Source organism: Electrona antarctica (genome assembly GCF_951216825.1).
Source record: "Electrona antarctica genome assembly, chromosome: 19".
Taxonomy (NCBI): Eukaryota; Metazoa; Chordata; class Actinopteri; order Myctophiformes; family Myctophidae; genus Electrona; species Electrona antarctica.
Genome location: NC_136800.1, coordinates 33189360 through 33207233, shown reverse-complemented (window position 1 = coordinate 33207233; position 17874 = coordinate 33189360). Strand labels below are relative to the sequence as shown.

The window sequence follows — 17874 nt, the reverse complement described above, 5'->3', positions numbered from 1 at the left end:
CCAGCTAAGTCCTGCCCGATGCGGGAGCTAACTATTTCCGTAGACAACGCCCTGGTAACGTCTGTCCCAACTGCCAGGAACCTTGGTGTTGTCCTGGACAGTCAGCTCTCGTTCAAAACTCACATCACAGCTGTCACTCGATCCTGTAGGTTCACACTCTATAACATACGACGAATTAGACCGTTCCTCACCCAGGAATCATCCCAGCTCCTAATCCAGACAACAGTCCTGTCAAAACTTGACTATTGTAACTCTCTCCTTACTGGCCTACCGGCATGTGCACTGAAGCCTCTCCAACTGATCCAAAATGCCGCAGCTCGCTTGGTCTTCAACCAGCCAAAATTCTCACATGTCTCCCCCCTGCTCCGCTCCCTGCACTGGCTCCCGGTCGCTGCCCGCACAGAATACAAAACTCTGATGTTGGCATTTAAAGCAACCAAAGGTATGGCTCCCCCATATCTTGCCAGCATGATTGAACCCTACAAACCCTCCCGCGCACTCAGATCAGCCAACGCAGGGAAGCTGGAAGTACCCTCACTAAAAACGCCGGGACAACGCTCCACACGTCCCAAACTCTTCTCCCTTCTGGCCCCAAAACTGTGGAATGCACTTCCCGTTGCAATCAGAACTGCAGCATCACTCCCGATCTTCCGCCGTAGTCTGAAAACCCACCTTTTCAGACTCCATCATGGCCCATAGCACTTACCCTACCCCCCTTAGACAGCACTTCTTAGACTTATATAGCATTTGAAACAGACTTATAGCATGTCATGTAGACAGCACAATAAGTGCATTGTATGTAGTCATAGCACTTCATAGTATATAGTGTATAGTAGTCATAGCACTTCATAGTATATATGTACAGCATAGTATAGCATATATGTGTAGTTTATATGTATAGTGTCATTATATAGATATGTTCTAGTTATAGTTTATATGTATAGTGTCATTATATAGATATGTTCTAGTTATAGTTTATATGTATAGTGTCATTATATAGATATGTTCTAGTCACGTTCTTAGCTTACGCATGTTTCGCGATAAATGCTTTTTACATATGTGATGTATTCCCATGCTTTTGTTCTTGCTTATTGTAAGTCGCTCTGGATTAAGAGCGTCTGCTAAATGCCTAAATTGTAAATTGTAAATTGTAAAATGGCCTAAGTCACATTTTATTATGACTTAGGCAAAATAAAATGGCCTAAGTCTCACTCTTGACATAGGCCATTTTTTGAATAGGGTGTAACAGGAAGGCCTTTTACGTTAGGGCTTAGGCGATTTTACCAGAGGTGGCCAGCATCACCAGGAGTTGATTTAGGCCAAAAACTCATTTTCGGCAAAAAATGACTTAGGCCATTAGTTTAATAAGGTGACGATGTGTTAATGTCATTCAAAGTGATTAGTAGATCATTACATACCTTATTATCATGTGTTAATGTCATTCAAAGCTTCTGAAAACATCCATACAGAGATTCCACTGTTTCATACAACATCCTGGTTCTGAGCAGCCAATCAAATGAAGTGCAGGATAAAGCTGCTGAGCCAATCAGACGAGCTGACAGGAACTCACACAATGAAAATACAGTCACCAGCAGCCAGTCACAGTGAAGCACACAGCAGTGACAGCAGTGAACCAAACAACAAGACAAGGATGGAATACTTTGTACCTTTTCTTCTAATTTACTCCTGTAAGTATTCACAGCAATAGAGTTGCATCTGTATGATTCCATATACATGTATAGATTTGTAAATGTAGAGGATAGTTTTAAATGTATACTGAATATTTATGAGAGTTATGAGTCACTTGACTTTTAGCTTATGATTTATTTTATATGAAACTCAAGTTTGCAGAACAAATTGGCCAACATTACATTATCTCAAACCCCATACTGTAAATGTTTTCTTTCTTTTCAAAATCTTTTTATTCAGGTTTTTCGACAGTAGCCCAGGGGCAAGTATTAGACAGACATGTAAAATATAAAAATAAAACTCAATCCCCTATCCCACCCTCCCCCCACCCACAATCCCAAGGATAGTCGGAACAGTCTGGAGGAAATAAAATAAATATATATATATATATATACACACATACACAACATACATGCATACATAATTACAAAAAATAAAAATATACTGTAAATGTTTTTAACGTATGTGGTTGCATTGGATGCTTGTGTTTCAGGTGTGGCTCAACAAGCGGGTATCTCTCAGCCACTTCCACATCAAACAGCACAGCTGGGCCAGGAAGTTACACTTCAATGTTACATTGAAGAAATCTTGTATAGTACACATTATGTATGGTACAAATTAACAGCGAATACTTTGACTAACCTTTGTGTAATATCAAAATACCACAACGGCAGTGACAATTGTGACAAAGCAAATGAGGGTCGTGTTTTTGTGGAGATACACAAATTAGTTAAATCATTTCATCTTAAAATAAAAAATACGAAAGCAGAGGACACTGGAAGATACTTTTGTGGAGTAATGGGTGTAGGTTCTCCTGAGTTTGGACCAGGAACCTTCCTAGAGATACAAGGTATGTTTTTCTCTGTAGTGTAATTTAGGTTTGAAGGATATGAAGTAAATGTTATTCTATCAGAATAGAACGGTTAGTAATGATGATCACCTTTCAAAGGAGAGGAGCTGGGAGAGACCTCTGTTGGAGAGACCTCTGGACAGGGACCGACACTGAATGGCCAAGGTAATACATTCATTACTGTATGTTTAGGTAGTGGTGGAAAACGCGACGCATTGTGAGCTTGTTGATCGGCTATTTTCAAATGGCCAAAATGTATAGGGTTGAAGTGGTTAATGTATGTTTTCTAATCAAAATCTCCAAAGTAACTACATTTTTCAAATAATTGTAGTGAAGTAAAAGTACAAATTTTGTCTCTGAGATGTAGTGGAGTGTCAGTGGAAGTTGCTCAGTGGCGTTTTGAAGCACCCGGAAGACTGCCGGAAGTACCGTCTCAGAACGTCTACTTCCGCATTTGACCACCAAATTTTGGTGGTCAAATGCGGAAGTGCAACCGAGCGCTCAATGTTAAAGCCCAGCTGCACAGGGTTTCCCGGTCATGAATCCACGGGTCCGCCTGTAGTCCCTCCTCCTACCACTAGGGCCCAGAGCTTCAACGTTGAATAGCCTCACTGGCCCCTTGGTTAAACCAGCACCATTCACCACCTAATCAAAACAAAGAATTCAGCTGCTCTGTTCTCCCAGAGCGCTAGCAAACTCGGTGGCTAGGCTAGCTAGTTTCTTGGGACATTTGTGGTCGTAGTGACTACATCTGTCATTAAAAAAATATATTCTTTCAGCAATTTTCTTAGTTTTAAGGGTAACTGTTTTATAATTGAAATATTACACTCGAGGGTGTGGTTTAACGTCACTTCAGTGATGCTTGCGGAACTCGACTTCGTCTCATTCCTCACCGCATCCCTGTCGTGGCAATAATCACGTTAACCCACACCCTCTCGTGTAATATTGCTTAAGTATTATGTTTTGCACGTGCAGTGTCAGTGGAAATGATGGTGGTTGTTCTCATCTGAACTGGTGAACGTGCACTAATCATTTCAGAACATGAACGTCCACATCACTTCAATCCAACCGTCATCATCATCATTATCATTGTGTTGGTGGTTTCTAATGTCCTGCTGTTGATGTCCACTCTGCTCCTTGGATGGAGGTCATGGAGAAAAGATCACGGAGGTATGAATACTTTCTGCAGAGTGTGATCTTTACTTTACAACTCTACAACATCCCTGATTAGCAATCGCTAGTTTTGTTTTGGCATATTAATGAGACCATTATAACTACCTTTATAAAATGTTAAAGGAAAAGGTTATTGGCACAAACAGTTCCTTTATCTATCAATCAATGAATCAATGAATCAATGAATCTATCTATCTATCTATCTATCTATCTATCTATCTATCTATCTATCTATCTATCTATCTATTGTTGTGTTGTTGTGTAGTGTTGGCGAAGTCCACACCCACAACACCAGAGGGAGTGCAACAAACCATGTACAACCCAGATTCGGCACAAACAAGGGACTAAGTTATTTTCGCTCCTATGCCACCAGAATGTGGAACGCCCTACCAACAGTCATTAAGACATGTAAATCCCTTGACTCCTTCAAAACCGCACTCAAAGGGCACCTACGGACGGCTGCAATTCGAAACTGGCCCCCGTAAAATCTGAATCCCCCCCCTACCGCCCACCCCTTTTTCCCCTCACTGTATATGTTTCTCTTTTTACCTCCTTTATGATGAATTCCTGTTCTGTTCTTTGACTATATAGAAGTGTCTATTTGTACGTCTCTAAATGTTTCTATCTATCAATCAATCAATCAATCTATCTATCTATCTATTTCGTCATTAGTGAAGATCATTTAACATCAAACAGCAGTCTGGTATTTCCTTGCTCACTAGCAAACATGCAATGTTGCATCAAGATGATATGAATCGCTAATCAATAATTATTTGTCGATTATGCATTTTTGTAGTAGTATGTCAACATGCTACTGTCTCATTGTGTCTTTACAGCTTGATGATTGTCAAACACCATTAAAAAAAACAAAAAAGAACAGGGAAATTCCCCTGTCAGGTGAAAAGAATCAGCTTGGACTCCTCATGCATAGAAGGAAGCATGAGGTCAGTCTGCTGCTCTCCCCAGGTTGGCAGAGGAAGTGTAGCGCCCAGGATTACATAATTGACACTGGGTGTTTGGTTACAAAATCATGGCATAAAGAAACAGCAGTCCTCCTGAATGTGTCCAGCTGGATAAACCTTTGATGAATACAGCCTGATAATCTAATCATTAATGTGATGAATACAGCCTGATAATCTAATCATTAATGTGATGAATACAGCCTGATAATCTAATCATTAATGTGATGAATACAGCCTGATAATCTAATCATTGTGATGAATACAGCCTGATAATCTAATCATCATTATGTGATGAATACAGCCTGATAATCTAATCATTAATGTGATGAATACAGCCTGATAATCTAATCATTAATGTGATGAATACAGCCTGATAATCTAATCATTGTGATGAATACAGCCTGATAATCTAATCATCATTAATGTGATGAATACAGCCTGATAATCTAATCATTAATGTGATGAATACAGCCTGATAATCTAATCATCATTATGTGATGAATACAGCCTGATAATCTAATCATTAATGTGATGAATACAGCCTGATAATCTAATCATCATTATGTGATGAATACAGCCTGATAATCTAATCATTAATGTGATGAATACAGCCTGATAATATAATCATTAATGTGATGAATACAGCCTGATAATCTAATCATCATTATGTGATGAATACAGCCTGATAATCTAATCATTAATGTGATGAATACAGCCTGATAATCTAATCATTAATGTGATGAATACAGCCTGATAATCTAATCATCATTATGTGATGAATACAGCCTGATAATCTAATCATTAATGTGATGAATACAGCCTGATAATCTAATCATTAATGTGATGAATACAGCCTGATAATCTAATCATCATTATGTGATGAATACAGCCTGATAATCTAATCATCATTATGTGATGAATACAGCCTGATAATCTAATCATTAATGTGATGAATACAGCCTGATAATCTAATCATCATTATGTGATGAATACAGCCTGATAATCTAATCATCATTATGTGTATTTTGTTTTTATAGGACAATCACGTGGCTTTCATTTCATTTCCCCAGTGTCTCCTACAAACGTGGTAAATTGTATTTATTTTTATTGTCTCCACCAGGCCGAAGGCATGGGGAGAGAGTATGTTTTGCACTCCGTCCGTGTGTGTGTGTGTCCGTGTGTGTGTCCGTCCTTCCGTCCGTCTGTTACCAGCTAATCTCCGGCACCGTTAACCCGGTCGATGCCAAACTTTGCACACACACTCCCTGGTTGCCAACGATGAACCTCTGCCCCACATTTTCCAGAACGGCCTGTTATAGCGCCACCATGAGGCAGCTTTTCACATTTTTTACCTAAAACTGCACCGATCTGCGTGAAACGTTGCATGCACACTCCCTAGAGGCCAAGGACAAACCGTTGACCTGCATTTTCCGCATCTGCCTTTTATAGCGCCACCAGGAGGCCGACTTTTGTAAAACACATTTTTTGATATTACTCCTCCAGATTCTGTCCAAAAATCTCACAAATCGTTACACATTATCTCTATGGTCATGTGCTCAAGTCGGATCTGTCCGATATTTCATATTCTATCCTAATTGGCTATAATTAGCTTTCACAGTTTGCAAGATTGCCCCGTTTTGAACAAAAGCCTCAAATCATGAACGCAGCATGCAATTTACGTGAAATATTTCACACATTTTCTTACTAGGCTGAGGAATATATCCCACCCTTTTCACATTGGCCTGTTATAGCGCCACCAACAGGTTGATTTTTGCAAAACACATTTTTGGAACAAAATGCCTCAAAAACATGTTTATATTAATCCTAAACATTTTGCCAAACATCTCACACAGTCCTATCCTCCTGGTGCCCAGAAGGGCACTTTTTCTAGTTTATAATCAACCTCGGGCCATGAAGAATTCCAACATTTTCAAGATTGCCGCCAGATAAAAATAGCTCCATACATATATATATATATATATATACAGTATATGTATATATATATAAAATTTGTGGGCAAAATGGAACGAGGCGTGATCGGGGCTGGGGTAAAATACGACTAGCCTGTCTTCCCACCCGGTCTGGGACTTATCCCATAGCCTGGAGGAATGATTGCTCTGTGATTATTAAAAATAAAACAAGCACAACACACACACACACACACACACACACACACACACACACACACACACACACACACACACACACACACACACACACACACACACACACACACACACACACACACACAGGTGAAGTCCAGCTCGTCAGTCAGTGTGCTTCAGTAACTCTGGTACGACCCCTGAATGCTGTCCTTAAAAACCAATAACTGTTCCGAGGACATTGTTCCTGGCTAGCTTCCCCATGCTGACAGTTAGGATGGAGAGGACAAATTGTGTGCGTGTGCAAATGTATTCCCTCCTCTACATTTGTCAGACCACAGATCCAGACTCCACCTATCAGAATCTCCAACCAGCCACTATGGATGACGTCATGACCCACACATCTAGAGTACAGCCTCATAAGTATGACCTCATGATCACCATTTTATTGATTGTTGTGTTGGTTAAATTATGCCTCTCTTTCTGCACCTACTGTCCTACTGCTTGTGCTCTCATCCCCTTCTAGGAAGAGACAGCAGCGTGGAGGTGCACACACCACAGGTCCAGACTCCACCTATCAGAGTCTACAACTAGCCACTATGGGTCAGGATACATATGATGTCCTGGCACAATCTGCAGTACAACCTCATACGTATGAACTCATAATTACCTCTTCATTGATTGGTTCTAATTGGCTCCTACTGTTACTCACTACATGCTCTCGTCTCCTTTCAGGAAGAGACAGCAGCGTGGAGGTCGTTAGTGGGAGGAGCTTCACCTGGTTGGCTACTCTGGAGAGACTATTAGTCTGTTTCTGTCTAGCTGTTGCCACACGGTCGAAAGAGCTGCGCACGTTCTCGGCTGCGTGCAGCTTAAAGCTTGAGTTTTTAGACAGCTGGTGGATGGAAATTAAGCTCCACCTCCGCGGAATTCTTGCGCGACGGCCAGATTCCCGGAAACGCTCTCCTCCGCTCAAGTCTTCCGCGGAGGTGGAGCTTCTTTTCCATCCACCAGCTGTCTAAAAACTCAGAATTTAAGCTGCGCGCAGCTTAAAGGTGTAGTGAAATGAAAAATACGTTTTTCACACTTTTAGACCATATCCGTGGTCATCATATGGGCATACCTAACAATGGATGCCAAAAAAACGAGAAAATTCTCATTTTTGTGTGTTTTTATATCAAACGTCCATAAAAATATATATTTTATTACTTCCTGAAAACAAAAACGTGCTGCGTGATGACGTGTCGAGGCCAACATCGATAAAAGCCAATAAAAATGAAGCTCACCCGTTTAATTCCCCATATCCCTGCATCCGTCCAGCACAGGCTGCACAGCTGCTACTGATTACAAACATCTTCCGTTTTTATTCCCATTCAAGATAACATCCAGGGAGTGTATTACTCGGTTTCAACTTAATCATCACGCTAAAAAATGTATCTGAAAACATTATAGGGTAGAAATAAGCCACATAATAGTAAACTGGTAAAGCTGGACGACTATCTGATTTGTAAACAAACATCCACACGCTGTCCTGCGTAGCATAGCAGCAGCATAGCTACGGCCCCTAGCTACCGTCCCATCCCCTGAAGGGATGCGACGCTCTGATTGGTTCAGAAACTTCATAGCGGTGTTTCAACTTGAAACTTCACAATAAATGTCCACCATTTCCGTTTCACTACACCTTTTTTTTGATGCCCTGACCACACGGTCAGGGCATCAATATTATATCCATATCATGATATTGGACTGGATATCGTCTGTGATTTTGGAAAATGTGCTATTTGGATTTGGTTATTAATTTCCTTATTTTAGTCATTTTTATAATTGTATTGTTATTTGTTTATTGTGTGAGATGGCTTGGCACATAGGACTAGTACTGGAAAGTATGTCCTTGTAATATAACTTTCCCTACAAGTCATTCATTACTGTTCCCCATTACAGGCTTGGTGCTGGGGCTCCCCCACATCTCTCCCCTTCCCCAGCACTGGCCCATACAGGGACGTGCACACATAGACATCACAGGGGGCTTCAGCCCCTGCCCTTTTACCCGTCTGTAAAACAACTGCCCTCTCCAGACCACCAATGCAGCATTTAATTTTCCAAAGTCTCCTGAACTTGAACGCAGCATTTTGCGTTGGAACTAATGTGTTTATAAATCCATGTCGTTACACACCTGCATCTCCACTAGCTAAAAGAGTGCTGGGTTGCGACCCTGAAAATAGCTGATCTACAAGCTCTCAACGCATTGCAGCGTGACGCGTTGTGAGCTTATAGATCTGCTATTTTCGCTATTTTTTTTGTCCAGAAGTGCCCTCTTAGGGGATTTCAGCCCCTGCCTCTCGAACACTCTCTGCATGTCCCTGGTGATAGCGCCCCCTAGCTGCACGTCCCTGAGCCCATATATACTCCCATTATATTTGATTAACTCAGTGATGTTGGATGCATTCCTGTTTTACTGATGAGGATGATGTTGATGAGACCAAATGATGAGGATGATGTTGATGAGACCAAATGTTTTACTGATAAGGATGATGTTGATGAGACCAAATGTTTTACTGATAAGGATGATGTTGATGAGAAATGCATAAAACAATCTGCTAATTGAATAAAGCCTTTTTGTACTTTGCTTAAAAAAACACGTCTCTGCCGCTTCTTAACCAACAGTCAACATTATGTTGCTTCTTAACCAACAGTCAACATTATGTTGCTTCTTAACCAACAGTCAACATTATGTTGCTTCTTAACCAACAGTCAACATTATGTTGCTTCTTAACCAACAGTCAACATTATGTTGCTTCTTAACCAACAGTCAACATTAATCTGAGGGCCCTTAATCTGATTATTGTATATCATTGATTTTGAGATCAGCTATTCAATTATTGAACTAGTTATAATCATTGTACTGAAGCATTAATTCAAGCTTGTTTACGTAAATGCATAAAAGTGATTGTATTAATTACACCAGTGGAGATTTTAAAATGGGATGTTTTCATACTCTGTGTCATTACAGGTTCTTTACACAGTGCTGTCTCCAACACTAGGATGTGGTTCTGTGTGCATTCAAGCACACAGCGCTGTCAGGCTGACCACATTGAAGCACACAGCGGTGTCGCAAGAATTGTTTGTATGTTAAACAAGGAAACAAAATGTCTCTCTACAAATGCCGAAACCACACGCTTATGCACGTGGCATGTACATACACACACGCACACACACACGCGCACACACCACACGGTAGAGTACGTGCAGCTAGTGCTGCAGTGTGACCACACTGGGGGCCCCCAGTTTAGTCACTGATGTGACACATCAAAACTGTTTTCAGCAAGTGCAAAATCTTGAATTCTGGACTAACCGTTTTCTTATCTTTGTCAGGTTGAAAACCTTTGAAAACAAATGCCAAACAATCAAGTTATAATCTTTTCAAAACAACAGGTTCTCTTTTTAACCATTCTTGATTTTAAACATTAAATGATTAGTGTTTTAACAATAGTGTTTTTAAACAAATACCTAAATTAAATTATTTTAAACACTAATTTATTAAGGTCAACAGGTCACAGTAAAATAGCTGATGTTCAAGCTTGTAAATCAGCTCTTTTTCAACTAGTGTTTTAAACTTTTAACATAGTAAATCAATGTCCACATTTAGAAGTCTTTTAAATTCATAAATTAATTTTAACATTTCTAACTTTGAATTATTCTTTAATCAAATCCTGACAGTGTCTTTTTCTCTGTTGATACTGCTGTGTTATGGATGCACTAAACAACGTTTCGTTGTATGTCTCATACAGTGACAAATAAACATCGTATCGTATCTTATCTCAACTTCCACTTCCACTTCCACTGAGTACTTCAGGTTCAGGTTCATTTATTTGTTTGTCCCTGAAGGGCAGTGTGGTTTTAAATACACAAGCCATAGAATATAGATTTTCTTACATTGATTGATTATCAGGATTTTCCAGACATATCACCGAACTGACCAACCCTAGTCTGAATTCTTATCATCGGCATCCCTCAGGGGACCCTCTAGCCTGCAGCATTCAAGATTGTATTTGTTACACAACTCAAGTATGAACACACTGAACACACAAGAGTCACATTCTTTGGCTTTGGCTCCTCAACATCATAGCAACAATAACAATAACAAAAGAAATAGCGAGTACATCAATCATAGCACACTTTTTGGTGCTTTGAAGGTGACATGTGCATGGGTCAGTGGCGTGCACAGATAGACACTAGGGGGTGCTAGAGCACCCCCTGCCCTTTTTTTTTCTTTTTTGATTTTTCAAAAATAGCAGACCTACAAGCTCGTAGCGCGCCACTCGGTGGCGCGCTATGAGCTTGTAGATCTGCTATTTTTCAATAGCTAAAGCATAACATAATGCTAACACCAAAAGGGGTTCCCGCCCCAAAATGGATTAAGGCAACCGGCCGGTTCCACGCGCTGCACAAGGTGCCCTTTTTTAACTTGAGCACCTGCCCCTCTAAATGTCTGTGCACGCCACTGGCATGGGTCCTATAGAGGCCTACTTAAAAAGAAAAGAAAAGACAGACAGACAGACAGACAGACAGACAGACAGACAGACAGACAGACAGACAGACAGACAGACAGACAGACAGACAGACAGACAGACAGACAGACAGAGTTTATTTGTACAATCTTAGTAGTGTATATCAAGTGTCAGGTGCCTCTATGAGTGGGAAGTGTTTAAAGAATATAGTGTGTAGCTGTATCTGTTGTGGAGTGGGGTTGCTACGTGCGTGCGTGCGTGCGTGTGTGTGCGCACGCGTGTGTGTTGCCTCTATGAGTGTCCACATTCATACAGTGTCTGTCTAGCAGGCAGACAGGCAGACGGCAGGCCTGTCTCCCAACACGCCTTTAGTGTCAATCATTCAAAATACTGGCTGTCATCCCCCCTCTCTCTCTCTCTCTCTCTCTCCCCCCACATGTCCTGTCTCACTGTCAGAATCTAACTAGAAATGATAAAACAAAACAAACAAACAAACAAAGGTTTTTGATGACCTTAACTTCCAGAAGTACACGTCCGATATCCCCAAATATGCCATTTATCATCTTAGGCCTGGGAGGGATATGTGCAAAATATAGAAGCGTCCTTTCACAGTCAGATTACCAAGTTTCATGCTTTCATTTATTTCCAGTATAGACTTGATATGTAATGCACTTTTTACTGAAATGACAAATCAGGTGTGAAACCCACAGTATTAAAGGATGACTTCACCACTTTTCAACCTATCTTCAATATTGGTCCTCACTAATGTTCATGATAAAATACCACAATGTGTCTCATAGGAGGGCTGTGGGCAGAAACCAGTCTCCCAGTGACATCATCGATGGGAATCCAAGCTAATAGAAACTGCAGGCTTTCTATTCTTGAAAAGTTGCAATGGGATAATTGAAGCCATCGTTTTCACGCTAATAAAGATCTTGCTTTATATATATATTTTTTTAATCTTGTTTAAAAAAAAATCTGCCTAATGATGATGTCACTGGAAGACGGGTTTCTGAACTGCCCACAGCCCTCACACAGACAGAGTCGAATTATTTTCTTTTGCTATTTTATCATGAGCATTAGTGAGGACCAATTATATGACGATACGTTGAAAAGTGGTGAAGTGGTCCTTTAACTTCATTCAAGATGTTTGAACACATCACTCCTGCTTTAATGTCTCTTAACTGACTCCCTTCTGACTTCTTATAGATTTTAAATCTATGAATGGCTAGGCTGGCTCCTTGCTGTATATTCTTGCACTCTCAGAGAATATGCACTGAACAGATCAGTTAAAGGTCTCTTCAATAGTATAGATTCTGGGAGTATGCCTAACCGGTCTACATGTGTTTTGTGGATTTGGAGAAGGCACATGAGTCATGACCGGGAGATACTGTGGGAAGTGCTGAGGGAATATGGGGTGAGGGGCACCTTGTTGAGGGCCATCCAATCTCTGCACGCTCACAGTGAGAGCTGTTGTCCATGTGCTCGGTCGGTAGTAGGATGGATTTGTGCCCAGGGTTAATTGGCCTCCACATTGTCAACTGGCTGTTTGTGATATGGGCAGGATTTTGAGACACAGTCGTGGTGGAGAGGGTATACAGTTTGACAGACGACGTGGGGAAGGCATATTTTTGTGGCTTTCGCCTTTATTCTTATAGAGGGATAGGTACTATACAGCAGGCTGACAGGAAATGGGGAGAGAGATGGAGGCGTGACACGCAGTAAAGGCCGTCGGGATCAGGAGTCGAACCCACGGCACACTGCCAGACTGGATGACCAGCCATGTTGCCCAGACAGCTACGCCAGCCACCCAGGCCAAAGACAGTGTTCTATTTCAGGGGTTCTCAACGTTTTTGGCCGGGGACCCCCGGAAATGCTTTGGCAATGTCTCGGGACCCCCGCCCGCCCCCTCCCGACCCCCAATATAAATTGACTGCTACAATAACCTTAAACCATTTTGGGCGGGAACCCCTTTTGGTGTTTTAAGCATTGTTATAATTTAGCTATTGAAAAATAGCAGATCTACAAGCTCATAGCGCGCCACCGAGTGGCGCGCTACGAGCTTGTAGGTCTGCTATTTTTTTTAAATCGTTTTTTTTTTTAAATTGAAAATAATTTGGGGACCCCCTAAAATAATTTGGCGACCCCCCGAGGGGTCGCGACCCACGGGTTGAGAACCCCTGTTCTATTTCACCAGTCAACAGTCTGTGTTGGATTTTACAGTTACTTGTATTGGAAATTAAAGATTAAAGAGCCTGTGTATTATGCACACCCCATTTCTGCACGGCGGCAGAAGCAGCAGCAACAATAAATAATGTATGTCTTACCTACATTTGGGATAAAGTGCCTTCCCTTTCCCCATTAATTTATCCAAACGGGAAATATGAGTTTGCAACTCGCTCTCCAGCTCAAATGTAAGTAGAGGTGCAACCATTAATAGGTTCCTGTGTCACACAGTACCTGTTACAAAGGTTCCTACTACCCAAGCAACAGGCACCCATATTACTATTTTTTTGTTCTTTTTTCCCCCCCCATCAGCCATCAGGGGGATATACACCGCTATATATATATTTTTTTTTATTATACAAAATGTTACAAATTTATTTTCAGGCAGACATCACAAAGCTTACTACCACTTCCTTCCACTTCCTATCACATTTTAAAACACTCACATACATTGCTCAAAATCTTCACAAGGGGGAGAGGAAAATTACAAAATAACAAAAATAATACCCTACAAAACAAAAGCAAAACAATTTTTTTGTGAGGCTTTAAAATGTTAAAAATATAGAAGATGCCAGGTTGTTTGTTAGATTGTCTCACTGACCAAAAACCTGGACCTCAGACAAAATATACTCATGCTCAACAACAATAAAACAGAAATAATACTCTTTGGCTCCCCACACACAATAAATAAATTATATCACCACCTCCCTTGGCCTGCTGACATGCAGTGTTGTTTTTGGCAGCAAATTTCTATTTTAGTTTTAGTCATAGTCTCTTGAATAGCTTACATTTAGTTTCAGTCACATTTTAGTCACCTGGAATGCTTTAGTGTTAGTCTAGTTTTAGTTGACTAAATGTCATAAGATTAAGTCGACTAAAATGTATTTTGGTGGGCCTTGATGCCGTCGTAATGACTGATTTTACACTTGCTGAAAATAGCAGATCTACAAGCTCACAACGTGTCGTGCTGCGGCGATGCGTTGTGAGCTTGTAGATCGGCTATTTTAAGCATGCAACCAAGTGTAAAATGACTTATACTGGATCTCTTGTCCACTAGTCCCTTCCTGACATTTTAGTCTAGTTTTTATTTGTTGACGAAATCGACAGTAGGCTATATTTAGTCAGCATGGCTTAGTTTTCATTTAGTTTTTATGTAGTTTTTGTCAGTGAAAAAAGTTAGTCGACGAACATTTTTCGTCATCCTACCAATATTTGCAAGACACAAGGCCGAAAGTCGCTTATAATAATAAGCAGACACCAGACATCATGGGTGGCAACACTGGCACTCAGGTTTTCAAATTTGTGTTTTGACAGTGTAATGAATCAATTCCTCCACTGGATGGCAGTGTGTACCCAAGGATACAACCAGAGATAATAGTTCTGTGCCAGAATGTGTTCATCACCATGTAGGGAGATTTAGATCCTGAAGGGTAATACTGCTGCTCCGTGTCTCTCCGACTCTGCTTCCAGACATCACTCTGAAGATGAAAGTTAAAGGGGATTTCTTTTAGCTTAGCTATGAATTGCTGGTATTTTTTGATGCAAAGCCATCATGGGTTTTTAATGTAATCCATGTTCAAAGTGGATGTGCAGTTAAAGCAATAAGCTAAACTCATAACTACCTCCAATTACTCTGCAGGCCTTATCATCATTCTCCAGCATACACAAAGTTCACATTTAAAGATTTGGTAGTTTTACCGTGACACCTGTTGCTGTGTATGCCAGTAGTTCCCCATCTGAAAAGGTTTTGTGCCAGAGACCCCCAGAGAAAACTATTCAACACTTTCAAGATTTGCTGTGCGGCGAGCCTGTATCTGCTATTTCTGAACAGCCAACATACATTTATAAAGTGGTTAGAATGAAGGTGATGCTGTATTACTACTTTTGCTGGGGACCCCACTGGAACCCTCCCAAGGACACCTGAGGGTCCCACACCTCACTTTGAGAACCACTGTTTATTTCTCCTTCAATCCAAACTAAAACTGCCCTTGATTTCACTTGTAGTCTTTGAAAAGATGGCAAAGGAGATGCTTACCAATAGCAATAGGTTTTATTGTATTTATTTGGTTTTGTTTGTTGTGTGTTGTGTTGTATACAGTTATATGGGCGGTGGTGGCTCAGTGGTATAGTGGCCAGATGGTAACCGCAAGGTTGCCAGTTGAACAGTTCGAATCCGGGCTCCGAAGTGTCGAAGTGTCCTTGAGCAAGACTCTGAACCCCTAATTGCTCCTGATGTGCTGGTTGGTGCCTTGCATGGTTTCTGCTGCCATCGGTGTATGAATGGGTGAATTGATGCACATCTATATGTAAAGCCCCTTGGATAAAGGCGCTATATAAATGCACCATTTACGTGTTTTTAGCCAGACACTTACGTAAGTCTGGTAGTCTGTCTGTTGAGTTGTCTTGTTTTGTCAACTTTAAGCATGGAATTTGTGTAACATTCCAGCCTCTTGGCAAGTAAAATAGACTTTTGTCCCAGATGTATTTGCAGGCCTACTGGTTAAATAAGGGTTATATTTCAAACTAGCCTCTTCACATTGGATTTCTGAGGCTAACATCCTTCCTCTTTGTCTTGCATAAATCAGTGCATGCCTGAAAGCAGTGATTCTGTCTGAGTCCTGCTTTGAGTGAAAGGCATTTCAGCTTTTATTGAGCCAGTCAAGGTTTTTTATTGGTGAATGCTTTGCTCTATTGATCTGATATTTACAATACAAAATGTATGTGTGTGTGTGTGTGTGTGTGTGTGTGTGTGTGTGTGTGTGTGTGTGTGTGTGTGTGTGTGTGTGTGTGTGTGTGTGTGTGTGTGTGTTGACTTATAATTGGAGATAAATTTAAATCCCTACAATTAATTTACAAATGAATAAGAAAGACATAAAGAGAGGTTATATTCTGCCTAATACCGTCAGCAATGGAGAGAAAGAATCGAGCCCTCCACTGAGCAACAAGATATGACCATGTTGATAATGGTTGTTCTGAAAGTAAGTAAGAGAAAGGAACATTGATTTTCTTTTTCTCCAAAGTAGCTCTGGGCACTGACTGGCAAGGTGATCTCGGTTCATTTCTAATGTGTTTAAAAAGCATGTAATGAGAAAACTATGCTGCATTTCTCTGACTTTGACATGGTGCCAAATGGGAATGTTGAGAGTACACAACAAGAGTGAACTGAGATATGGAGCTACGCAAATCTGTCAAGATGAAAAGCTTGATATATTTACACCACACTATGAGACACTACCAGGTATGTTAAACCCGATTCATACTGTGGCATAAATCAAGCATTAGAGTCTTTAAGATCCCTCCAGTGTTGTGGCACCAAACAATGTCTTTGCTGTGAGCAAGGTCGAACTAAAGGGAAGACAGGCAGAATAGTCAGTGTGTGTCTTGCTGTAGACGGGAGGAGAGAGAGAGAAAGAGAGAGAAATGGGGTGTGACATTTTTTATGCTGAAATACGTTGTGACATTCTAATCATGATACCGGTTCAATTTATTCGCCCTTGCGTGACTGTGAGTTGCCTTTCCCTGTGGCAGCAACTACTTAGCTTTCTGTGTTTGTAACCTCATTATGGAATCGCTGAGATATGGCACTGCATTTCTGTCCAATCCCAAAACCACTTAGCTGTATCTCACCCAATATTGCGACTCATTGTGTGACTGTACAATACTGTACACTACAGTATGTGTAGTCACTATAGTGTGACTTCTTCTTTCTCTCCTGTACTTCTCATGGTCAAGTCCCCTTTTGTTACACTGTCACACTGAATACATAAAGATAAAGAATGGATGGGACTTGAGAAACTTTAGTGTGACCCTCTTTCTTTTAAAGGTAGACAGTTTCTAAGTTCTGGTCAGCCAGAACACAGTGGCAGCCTTGCAAATAGAGTACAAAATAAAAGTGTGAAGTGAGGGGCGCTCTTATCATCGTACATCATCATGACGTAAAATAAACACTATGCCTATTTGCTCAGACACTATGACATAAAATTCTCCATTCCTTGTCGATGGGAATGTAATGTTTGTGTAGGACAACGTTTGAGAACATACACTAAAAGCTGGATATAGCACCTCCAAAAAGGGTTTTGATGGGTTAAATGCAGATAACAAATTCTGGGTACTTGTAAATGTACTTAGCAAAAATACATTTAACTTAGGCCTAATGATAATGCAGGTGCTTCAGCGGAACAGTGTATCATGGGTCATGGGACGTTGCTTGACAACAATGATGTATTTGACAATATGTTGTGTGATACTTTTTGGCCAAAGCATAACGCAGGCTTCAGAGATGGCCTGGTGAGGACATACATCATCATCTCATACAGCAGCCGGTCTCATACAGCAGCCACCTAGGATTTTACCAGCACGGTCAT

At 40.8% G+C, this 17874-nt stretch overlaps 1 long non-coding RNA gene across 1 annotated transcript; it reads left to right on the top strand.

Moving 5' to 3' along the window:
* The first annotated feature begins 2345 nt into the window (after positions 1-2345).
* LOC306912491 lies at positions 2346-3705 on the top strand. Its single transcript, XR_013788391.1, has 3 exons — positions 2346-2539; positions 2639-2704; positions 3578-3705. It is a non-coding gene; the product is annotated as an uncharacterized lncRNA (long non-coding RNA).
* The last annotated feature ends 14169 nt before the right edge of the window (positions 3706-17874 follow it).